This window comes from Ambystoma mexicanum, chromosome 6p, assembly GCF_040938575.1.
Source record: "Ambystoma mexicanum isolate Mex_15411 chromosome 6p, UKY_AmexF1_1, whole genome shotgun sequence".
NCBI lineage: Eukaryota > Metazoa > Chordata > Amphibia > Caudata > Ambystomatidae > Ambystoma > Ambystoma mexicanum.
The window spans coordinates 1,434,288,852-1,434,301,558 of NC_090935.1; positions in this window are offsets into that span (position 1 = coordinate 1,434,288,852).

Below are 12,707 nucleotides of genomic sequence, written 5' to 3' on the forward strand. Positions count from 1 at the left end.
GGGTCCTTAATACAAAGAAAGTGCACTGGCGTGAGCTCAATGTACGCTGTATTGGCTCTGGGGCAAAATGTTCACTAGTGCAAACATATATTTTTCCAAAGTATTTTTGCACCAGCGCTGAGACTGTGTAAAACTGCACTTGTGCCGATGCCAACATCCTGTAACGAGGGCCCAGGATGCTATGCCGGATGAGCACATGTGATGGGAGGGCAGGGCTTGTACTGACTTCTGTTTTGAATAGTTTGGAGCAAGGAAGAAGACCCTTTGCACTGCGGGGGAACTGTGACAGCCACTTCTGTGTTTTACTCTTCTGAGGTCAAAGGGGTGTCAATTGTAACAAGGGTCTGAATTGCAAAGGTATTTGGAATCTCAGCCTGGATAGAACCTGCTTTGGAAGGACTGTTGCAGCCCTGCTACTTGCACTGATTATGGCTCGCTTGTTGAGTTGGGTGACTGTCTGTGATGCTCAGAATCAGTTGGTGACGTTTGCGGCCCTCAGACATAAGTGGATTGCCATAGCATTCAGCTTCAACACAAACACACAGCATTCAGCTTCGACACACACACAGACGCGCGGAACATTTAGTTTACAAGGAAGGAGGAAACGGAAGTACAGTGAAGCCTCACACAAAATGGAGGAAATAGGCAGCAGTAAAAGCAGGAACGATTGATTTCAGGCATTGCAATTGACTTGATGAACCAGACAATTATTTTTCCAATTAGGCACAGCTGTATTTCAGCTAAATGTTCTACTTGGTAGAAGGCCACCCAACTTCCCTTTTGCTCCATCCTTTTGCAATTCCCACCCATGACGCCGGGGACCATGCTATTCTTTGTAGTAGAACTCATACTAGGCTCGGAAGAAATCTGCAAATATACAAAAACAATTAGCCCAGTCAAACTGTGTCCCTGGATTCCACGTTCACTTGTAAATAAGGTCTCCGGCTGTGCCTACCAGGAACTGCATTCTTATTCTTTTAATTATGCATTTGCTTAATGTCAGTTATTTCCAGTTTATGATGGAAAGTTAAGATTCTGTTCATGGCATACTGTGCGCTCTTTTATTTAATTTCTGAACAACATACGAAAACATGAAAAGAAAAATAACACAGAATGTAACATGAAATGCAACAAGTCTCAGAGTCCCACTTGAGCCCTCCAATCAGGAACCAGTTACTCCTTCATTAATTTCTTTTGCCCCACAACATGTCCTCATTTCATGACTGTGAGCCAAATTCTCAACCCAAAGTACCTTCAAGTGACCGCCATTCAAAGCTATCAAAGCCACCAGGAACCCCATGGACCTAGGGGTGAGTGAAATTTTCTCTTGCAAAGCAAAAAGTGCACAATCCGCACTAGAACCCGCTTCCGGCCCATTCGGCAAAAACACATTACGGTTATCTGCCTGGTTTTGTGTGGTTTTGTGTGGAGCTTGGGGTTTCATTCCCATGATAGTTTTGTGTAGCACGTCAAGAAACTCTGCACAAGTCTTTTTTTTATCCATGCTAGTTTTGTGCAGCGACACACAAAACCTTTTGTAGGTAATTTTTTAACCATGCTAGTTTGATGCAGTGCCACTAGAAACTTTGTGTGGTTTTTCGATTTGGGATAGGCTCGTGCAGCAACTCGAGAAATTTTGTGCTGGTCTTTTTTCAATCTCTGCTAGTTTTGTGTCGCGATACGAGAAACTTTGTGCAGGCATTTTTTTGATCTGTACTAATTTTGTGCAGCAGTACGAGAAACTTCATGTGGGTCTTTTTTGATCCATGGTAGTTTTGAGCAGCGGCACGAGAAACTTCACATGGTTTTCCACTATCCATACTAGTTCTGTGCTAGTGCAAGTTTCATGCAGCAACACGAGAAACTTTGCACAGGCATATTTTAGATCCGTACTAGGTTTAGATTTATGTTTCGGCTCGAGAAACTTCACACAGTTTTTTCAAACTGTGCTAGGTTCACACAGCGGCACAAGAAACATTGTGCAGCTTTTTGTTTGATTTGTGGTAGGTTTGGCAGTGTCACAAGAAATTTTGTGCAGTCAGAAGAAATTTTGTGCAGCTTTTTGTTCGATTTGTGCTAGGTTTGCGCAGCAGCACTAGAAACGTTGTGCCGCTCTTTTCGATTCGTGTTAGGTTGGTGCAGCAGCATGGAAAACTTTGTGATGCTCTTTTTGATTTGTGCTAGGTTCACGCATCGGCACAAGAAAATTTGTGTGGCTCATTTCGGTGCGCAAGACGTCACTCTTTTCGATATGCACGGGTGGCTGAACGTCAGATTTCAGCTAAACGGATCAAAATCTTACAGATTTCACTTCCGCGGCTGGCAGAATGGAATTCAACAATTTCACCCAACCCTAACTGGATCATCCTCAATAGATGGCTGGCCTGCCTGAAAGCACTCAGATTCTGGAAGACATAATCAACAGATCAGGATCAGAAATCAGGATAATGCTCACCTCAGTACCATTAAAAGAAACCCGATTATCCATCATAAACCAGGAAAAAGTGACATTCTGTGACATGGCATGGAGGCTTCCAGTTGTGCACGTTCAAATCCTCCTAATAGTTCTAGAAGCTCACACTAAAGGTGTGCAATAAAACAAATTAAATGTAGTTGCATAGTCCGATCAGCTGACATCAGAATGTCTGCAGGCCTGGGTCCAGCCCAAAATGCTTAGATGTCATGATCCCCCCTAGCACAGTGAGCCTCAAAAAGAGAAGTAGTCTCCCCCACCCGGGACAAAGCCCATCAGGCCCACCAGGCCACAGGAGGAACACCTGGTCTTCATACTTTTGTGTATTCGCCTACACACAAATGGCTGTTCCTTTGTAGAAATACCATTGATGAGAACATGCATGGACGAAATCACTGACCTGTATGCATTGACCGTACAGTAAGACAAACTAGTGGCCACACGAGCCAAAATGTTCACCACCTGAGTTACTCCACCTGAGTTACTGAATGGGATACTAGTTCATTCATACACACCAGCGAAACCACACCCAGAGCCCCCACACTCCTCTGCACTGTCAGTGTCTACCATGGTTGGACCGGCCAAAACGGGGTCAGCGGAACCAGAGTTGTGCCAGGCAGGTGAGCTTGAAGGAGTGGGTGAGTGGCCATTGAGAACAGTGGGAGGGCATAATGGTGTTCTCTTACCCTACTCCATGAACAACGCATCAGTTACTAGGGCACAAGGATCCAGTCTCCAATTGTAAAACCTTGGTATAAGTGTTCAGGTGAGACACAAAAAGTCCACCAGGAAGGAAACCCAAAGATCCCAGAGTACACGCAACTGTGAGCGATGAAGCCTCCATGCACGGGCGTGGTTCAAATGATGAAAACATTAGTCAGGTACTAGGTTCGGCCAACCTGGGAGGTACTACGCCTGCATCTTGATGTAGAACCAAATGAAAATGCTCAAATATTCCTGGCCAGGTTTGCAAGGGAACAAGAGCGGTCCCTACCCTAATTGTTGATGTACCTCTCTGATGTGTGGATGGCTAGCAGCAGGTGTATTACGCAATGGGCAAATCAACTTGCAAAGCATTTGATCACAAAAGAACCTGCATGAAGCTATAAATTGTTTATGCACCAGGGTGACTCTTGGGTTTACACCAAACACCCTAAACCTGCTGACTTGAGTCTGATTCTAATTGATGAGGACTGGGAGGATAAAGAAAGTTTGTTCTTCCATCCCATATCTCTAAATGAGTCACCCACCAAAGAAACACTTTTTCGCCTGCGGAAAGCTACACCCAACCTGAATAACCTGCGACTCCACAGAGGGCCCATATCTTCAGTCTCTGAAGAGCATAGTAATGCAATCGCCCTGGGAACACGACTGGAACGGAAGAGGATAGTATACTGATGATCCTAGCTAAATGATGGAGGGAAACCACTGACAAACTCATCTCACGTCCTGCACTTTATCATGAACCCTAGAAATTCCATTGACTGGAATGGAACAAACAATAATTTCTTTCAGTCCAGAGAGAGTGCAAAGGATTGACAGTAAACGGAGCAAGGGCCAGACCAAAATATCTTCCAAGCCAATCAACAGTCTGACACCTCGTGCCCTGAGCAAAGCCACTTTGTAAAGCTCCAGGCAGCAGAGGAGAATCCCTTCCCAGGTAAACTGCAGAGAGCATCTGTGTGGGGTGATGATTATGACCGAACTAAGCATCCTTAAAGTCAAATGGATGAGCCAATATAATGGCCTCATTATGTCTTTCAACAAGGCAACTGTCCCCTATCTTGATGTGATAATAAACCACAAGTCTGTCCAATTCCGCAAATCGATTGCTGACTGAAAACCCTTGTACTTAGCCCGATCAAGAATGTAGCTTATACAAACTAGGAGTGTACTGAATAGTGAAATCACTATTCGTCGAATAGCGATTAGTTGGTCCAAGTATTCGGCCGAAGCCGAATAGACAGCCGAATAGTTCACTATGGGGCAAAGTGTGGTTCCTGCATCCATTGCTGCATAAGAATGTTTTATGGAAATGGCTCATTCATTTCCATAACGTAGCAGTATATTATATGCTGCTAGAAGCATGTTGCGTCCATCATATATACAAGTTTAATACACTGCTGGAGGCATGCTATGGCAATGGTGCAGCATGTTCCTACGGATATATCAATATGTTCTGATTGGTTTAGTTATTAAACTGATAAGAAAATGCCTATGTATCCGTAGGAAAATGCTGCACCAGTTCAATAACGTGCCTCCAACAGTATATTGTATACTGCTAGAAGCACATTGACTTCAGCCGTCCATTCAATTTTAATATGCTGCTTGCGGCACGTTATGGAAATACATGCTGTACAGTAGCAAAACTGGTATTTAAATGGCATGCCTGTAGTTGAGGCATGTTATGTAAACATCACCTTCACTGCTGTGCTGCTTACTAAATGTATTTTTCTCGCAGAACAAATCCAAAGGAAATCCTTGGAGGCCCAACGTGAGCAAAATACATTCTGTACACAAGTGAAGGTGGCGTAATGTAAGTGCCTCGATCACTTGTATGCAGAATGTATTTGCTATTTACTTATTGGCTGCTGCAAATGCCTCCCCCACTGGTGTGCCTGACAGCAGCCAATAAACAAATAGCCTATTGGCTGCAGCAGCCTTCCCCTGACAGTTGCACTCTCTGTGACTGGCTATCATCTCTCAAAAAGAGAGGAGATAGGTGATCATAGAAAGTGGACATTGGCTTTGAGTGAGTTTTCCAGAGAAGCCAAATAGCTAGATTGCAGCCAAACTTCGGCTGAATACTCATTGGAAGACAAAGCTCAGTACACCCTTAATACAAATGCTTGGGGTGTCTGAAGGTTCACTTTGCAGCTCTCTCTAGGGAGAGTTCCGTGACCTCCTGAGAAATGAACTGGTATTGTTTCTTCAAAGTGAAGGTGACCCTCCAGGGTTCCTGCTGATTCATGGTTTCTGCAGACTCCACTCTGAAACCCTGAATTGTCTTGAGGACACAGCGGTCTTGGGAAATACACAGGCATTTTGTTAAAAAGAACCACATTCTCAACCCATTGGACCCTCTGGAACCATTGAAAAAAGTGGAACGCCCCTTGTTGAATGTTGCTCTTCCAGTGGTGTCTTCGACGACACTTGGCTGCCCTCCTCAGGCCCTCTGGGCGAAGAAGAGTTGTCTGGATTGCTGTGGGGTGAGTTTGGGGAAATCTGTTGTGTTTGACCAGTGAAGCCTGCACCATGGGAACCTCGGGCAGACATACAGCCCCTGCTACGACTGGCTGCGGAAGAGACAGATCGGAGAAAACATGTCTGCAAGGATTCTTGAGCCTTTTGCAGGGAAGTAAGGGTGTCCACACATTTGCCCAAATCTTTGAAGAACTTGTCGAAAAAGAGTAGAGTATCTGTATGCTTTTGATTCAGCTAAGCTCCACAATTTTAGGGTGAGCTTAAGCAAGACCCTTTGGAATCTTTACTGGATTTTGACAGCATTGGCATCTCCCAGGTAGCATAGTGCCAGCTGTGCACAGTTGCTGGCCTTCCTCTGCGTCTAAGGTATCCCTCCGTAGCCTTCTCCTCTTCTGCTTGCCCTAGGATTTAAACCAGAGACCCACATATATTGAGAGCCTTGTCCTGGCATGTTTGCCACACTGTATCCACCCCCTTGTTAATGGCACACCCGTAGGCAGAGAACAAGTTGGAAATCTTATGGTCCTTTGAGGAGGTTTCTGCCCTTTTCCTCAGTAAAGAAGACCTGGGTCATTCTGCCATCCCCTTTGCTACATCAGCACATCCGGAAGACCAGAGGAAACTTCTGCTGTGCTGAAAATAGATCTGTCTCCCTGATCTAGGGTTCCGCGTGGATCGATGTCCATAAATATGGGCTCAGCATCCAAACTGTCAACTGACAGGCCCACGGCCACTATCAACTTGGCTCTCGTAGCCTTTTTCATCCTCCTGGTCAGGTGGCCTCATGAGTGCCTGAAGCAACTCTGCCAACGATGGTGTCAGTGACGTCAAGGCCCTGGGGTACCCGAGCTGAGGCCCCAATCGCCAAAGGGATCCGAACTCTGAGCAGCATGTTTCCTCTTGGCAGGAGCCTTTCTCCCCAGGCTACAATCTTGGGACTGCTTGGATTTTGATGGATCAACACTTGTGTGACTGACTCCTGAAAAGAAGGGAACAGTACTGAAATCCTTGGAAAAAAAGCATTATCTACAGCTTGAAATAAAGAACTGTTTATAAAGGACACAATTCTCCTCTGCCATGCTGGAGGCTCTGGGTCTGCTACTTCCCCGGCCTGCTCTCAATCAGTGGCCTGTTCAGCCAACTGGCCCCGAGTACCTTGCTCCACCATACATACAAACTGGAGCCCTTAAAAAGACATATGCCACAATGAGGGGAATTAGCCGCTCCCTATAGGCTTATGGAAACACTAATGCAGCTCTGCAAGCAGCTATGAGTGTTTATCTTCTCGCTCCAGAAACAAAATGGCCACGCTGCGAACACCCGCAGTAGTGGAAAAGGTCCACCGATGCCCCCACACAATGATATCCCTAAAAAAACAGTGTAAAACGGCAAGCAAACAAAAATCCACGGATGTATACTAATTGACCTTTTCACAATTGACCTCGGGAGAATTGACCTAATTTAAAAGGTCAATTAGGACATATATGCGGGTGGAAACCCTCTGCAACACCCCACCCAATCCAAAACCCCAGCATCCCCCCACTCAATCCCCTTATATTATTTAGAATCCAAAACAAACCCAATACATATATAAAATAACTAAAACAATATAAAGGTCAATTGTGCAGAAGGTCAATTAGGACCACTAAAATTATGTCAATCAGGACAAAAGGTCACTTGTGAAAGGTCAATTTGGGTAATACCCAATCCACTGGCCATCCTGACTTGGTAAGAGGAAGAGATATACTTAACGTTGCTTGTTTTCTTAATGCTATTGAGAAATAAGACAAAAGAGTGCATAAAAGGGAGCCTCCGAGCCATGCCATAGAATCAGATGTTGGTGTTTGGTACCATACATCGCGCACACACTTAGTCGCACACATATCTCTTAAGACACTTTCCCAACAAAATGTGGCCGGATTCTTTTTTTTACCTTAAGTTCTTGAACATATGAGAAGAAAGGTAGCCCAGTTTCTTACTCGAATAGCCCGGTAATGTTGTAGTGAGCCAATCGTGTGATTCAATCGCCTTCCTTCATGGAAGTTTCAATACGCTTTTTCTGTTGTTCTCTTATGTAAGATGAGGTCACTTCCGTGTCACTGTTATCCACCCATTACCTGCATCTGGCCGCTTCTCCAGAGCATCTGCGTGCGACTACAGTGCTGCCAATTGCGCCACAAATCCCCATTTCATATTCAGCGAGACAGTCCTGAATTTGTAGCCAGTAACACTTTACACATACCCATAACAGGAAATGTGAGCCTCAATGCTCTCACTTGAAGTGGTAAGATTTGCCAACACGGCAGTAGGCACCTATGTGAAGATAGCAATGAAATGCTTTTGTCATGTCTAGCTCCCAAATTCTTTCCTTGCAGCTCCACGTAAAAGGAAGAAATTACCCATTTTCAGGGATCCAGAAAGAGGATTCAGAATGTAATTTTGTTTGCCATTTAAATGGAAGAAATGACCCTTTTTCAGGGATCCAGAAAGAGGATGCAGAGTGTGATATTTTTTGCCATTTAAATGGAAGAAATGACCCTTTTTCAGGGATCCAGAAAGAGGATGCAGAGTGTGATATTTTTTGCCATTTAAATGGAAGAAATTACCCACTTTCAGGGATCCAGAGAGTGGATGCGGAGTGTGATATTTATTGCCATTTAAATGGAATAAATTACCCACTTTCAGGGATCCATAAAGAGGATGCAGAATGTAATTTTGTTTGCCATTTAAATGGAAGAAATTACCCACTTTCAGGGATCCAGAGAGAGGATGCGGAGTGTGATATTTTTTGCCATTTAAATGGAATAAATTACCCATTTTCAGGGATCCAGAAAGAGGTTTCAGAGTGTAATTTTGTTTGCCATTTAAATGCAAGAAATTACCCACTTTCAGGGATCCAGAGAGAAGATGCGGAGTGTGATATTTTTTGCCATTTAAATGGAAGAAATGACCCACTTTCAGGGATCCAGAAAGAGGATGCAGGATGTGTAATTTTGTTTGTCATTTAAATAAATGCTCACTGAAGACAGAGTATAGCTCGGGTTGGTCCTCTTAGCAGCCTTAAAGGAAGTTCCACAATCTTGTCTCTGCTCTCCAATCACCACAATCACTGCTCGGCAAACTATAAATTACTCTATTGAACCACTTCCCCAGCCCCACCCTCATTCTTTTCTGTCAACTCTCCGGTGGTTGAGTCCACATACTGGTCTTTGAGAACTTCCGCAAGTTTTAGTGTGCCTTTGGCCATGCCCCATGCACAGTGCCTTCATTGCATGGTCGCCCGCCATGCCTTGCTGGCACCACATCCCGGCCACAGTGCCTGAGGAGCATAGCGGCAGACCATGCCCTTTGGGGGACATTACTAGTGGCACTGCAGTCTGCAGTAGTGTGTGCATTTGTGATGTCAGTGATGGTGTTATTTCTTATGATGTGTCACCTGTGATGTGATGTGGTGTGATGTGAAACGCCATGCGCAGTGCACCGCTGAAGCGTCACACTATGGTATATTGCTAGCAGTGGAGTAACTCTGCTGAAAATGTTGGGGGGAACATGACATCTGAAGAAAAGGTGCCCCAGCCAAATGAATGGGGACAAAATGGTGTGCCATGAAAGTTGGGGGGGACAAACACCCCCGCGCCCCCCCTAAAATTACGCCCATGATTGATAGCCATTTAAGTGATTGAAAGAGATGTTTGCTTTTGCCTAAGAATTAGAATAATCCTTCAACATAAGACATCTCATGGAATTTCTATTTATTTTTAAATTTGTATTAAAACAGGTTACTATCTGACCGTAACAGAGAACCAGGTGTTTGTGAGATTTGGTGTGAAAATGTTTCATTCAAATGTTCTTTATTTATTTACCTAACAATCAGCAACATAATATTGAATAATACCAAAACGCCATTTATAGTGACATGCATGGAGAAAATAAATACAACATACATACCTAGCTAGTAAGAGTGTGAGCAGGCAGGACGCTGCCAATACAATCAACACACACATTTGTGTGTTTTCTTTAGATAAACAGTTTCTATTTTTACAAAGGAAAACACAATTCTTGTATTGTATATTTTCGTGCTGAATGTCAATGCAATTATGCAATTAATAATTCTCAGTGGTAACTTTACAAATACCTCATGTGCGTGTGTAAATAATATTTAATAAACAGGTATGCAAAGGAGATGCATTAAAACGGAAGGTTTAAATGCTCTCCTATATAGTTTTCCTCTTAAATAAAGTGGTTGTAAGGAAAAAAAGAACCGGGGGCACAGATGAAATTGCTGATGTAAGGGTTATATTTTCATTTTCTGGTTTTAATTAAAAAAAATATGCACAACCAGTGGTAATTATTTCAAAACTGAAAAATCCAGCAAAATCTTCCAATTATACGCATCAATATAAAAATGGCAGGTGACTTGGAAAAGCTCTAGTTTGCCCATATATGTTAGCAGCTCGTCCATGTGCTATTTTTATATTTGTGTAGGTGTTCTGGTACATTTCTTAGTTAAAATGCAGATGTTGTTCATTTACAACCTTTTAGTCATAGCAACAATGAATAAAAACATACCACAGTACATCCAGCTGATAATCAAGACACACAATTTCAACCATCTTCCGGCCCCTCTTGATCTCAGGTATAAGGGCTGGCAGAGTGCCCTCTCAGTAGCTTCCACTGCCCAGGGAATTGAAAGAGTGTGGTACTGGCAATTCCTCCTGCTCTAGTTGCCTCCCACTCCCTTTAGGTCAGCGCACCCCCTGCATGTAAATATATCCATCCAGGAGCTAGAGAACAAAGACGCAGTGTCTGCGGACACCGTCGTTTTGGAGCCTCTCTGCCCTAGTCGTCTTCCTACTAAATTTCCTATCTGAGCTATCTGAGCTTTCGCTCGCTGTCAGACCCATTTCGCCTATCACCACTTCCTTTCTCTTCCAAATTCTGGCTTTATTCTTCCTCCCCCTTGTCACCTATTTGACCTCTGCCCTTCCATATCTCCTCCCCCAAAGTGTATTAAAGCAGCCTGAAACAATCATTTAGAGTAATACAGCAAACCTGTACACATACAAATATACATAACCGCCTATATGTTTCCATTTATTTTATAACTTAAATTTGCAAATAAATGTTTACATCTGCATCATGGCTTTCCCTAGTTACAAAACACAAAAAATAATCATAGCTTTTTCAGAATAGCCAGCCATTTTCTTTTATATTTTCCAGCCCAGAAATCTGTTCAAATATAGTACCTCTAAAAAATGTTTACCAATGAGTTCTTTGGAAATCTAATGCCCACTGGTGTGATATGATGGCACCCTTACAATTGTTCCTTGTGTTCAACAAAATGTAACTGTATTTATTTATTTATTTGCCTTGTATGCCTTAATTTGAACTCCAACAAACATTGTTGAATATTTTTGCGTAATATCTCCTATTTACGTTCATTGTCACGTGTGTACGTTGATTATAAAAATTTGATACATAATTGTGTCTAGTCTATTTTTGAGCATTTAAACTTTAATAATTTGACTCATCGAATGGAAGAAAAAATAAATTGCTTGAGACTAAGATTTGACTGTAGTATATGAATTTCATACCAGCTGTGCTGATTATAAAAGAGATTTGTGATGAATTATGGATCATACAAGAAAGTCTATTTCCTAAGCTTAGAGGTTTGAGGCTTGCTTGCAAATATTACAAGCGAGTCTTATAAGATTGTTCTACATTTTTCTTTTCATTATACATTTTACGTAACTACAAACAGGATAATGAACATGGAATATGTTTATGAAGGAGTTGGAGAATCCCCTTAGTCTTGAATTTAGACTGTTCTGCATCTTCTAACAACTTCAACTCCAGCCATGGCAAATCCTATCCTTTAATACCTCTACCTAAGAATGAATGTTAGTGTTTTTTGGAGCAGAAATGTGTGCACGAAAGCACGTCCTGTGAAATAAAAGTGCCCCAGCTAGATATTCACATTAAAGCTGCCAGGCTACGAATTTGAGCTATCTTGTGGAGGGAGATTATACATATTAAATATCAAATTAAAGTGGTGTCTGTAAATGCTTGTCTCTGCCATTAGAAAGGAGGACCAGCCCTATAAAAAGCAGTCATACGCCAGCTAAAATAATTGCTCATAGAGGTGATGTGCTGGAGTCTGAGAGACATTTTGAGAAAAATAAATTGGAGTTCAATTCACCATTTAAAATGAAGAGTTTTTTTATTGAAGAAAGTCCAAGCCATGAAAATAGGAAAACGTAAAATAGTCTAATTAAGATTCTTGTTTTTTGCTTTTTTTGAAGCATCAGAAGCAGGACTGGAATTGGAAAAGCAAGTAACCAAACCTCTCAGCATCAATGTAATACAATATCAATATTCAATTGATCCTAACTGTGAGATTGAATGAGTTTATAGAGACCCACTTTAATGTCAGTCCAGAAAGAAACTAGAGTATTTCCTGTCACCATGTTTTATTTTGTAATCAGAACCATACTCCAATAAAAGAAAATAAATAGATGCCAACACATTTCAAAAGGATAAAGTCTGTATCCCCATTGAGGTAAAATGTTTTGAAAAAATCAACCTTCTTGAATCATATCCTTTATTTGCATTTTCAGTCTACCCTGATTCCATTCCTCTATATCTACAATGCACCTTCCGATCCCGTTAATTATCGCCCAATAGCCATTTTAGATGCTGACAGAAAAATCTTTTCAGCAATATTGCTCAAACATCTCAAAGCCTGGCAATCTGCAGCTGGATTGATCTCGGAGTAGCAAACAGGTTTTAGGAAAAATCATAATACAGCATTAAATGGTTTGGTCCTGAAAACTCTCTCATCCCAAGTATGGAGTAAGGAAAAAGAGTCCTTTTTTCTGGCACCGATAGATCTTTCTGCCTCTTTCGATGCAGTTGATCGAAATATACTCTGGACGGAATTGCACAGATGGGGAATTCTTCGTCTATTAATAGCTCTTCACAATAACACATCCATAAAAATTCAATTCGACGATGCTGGCACATTATCCCA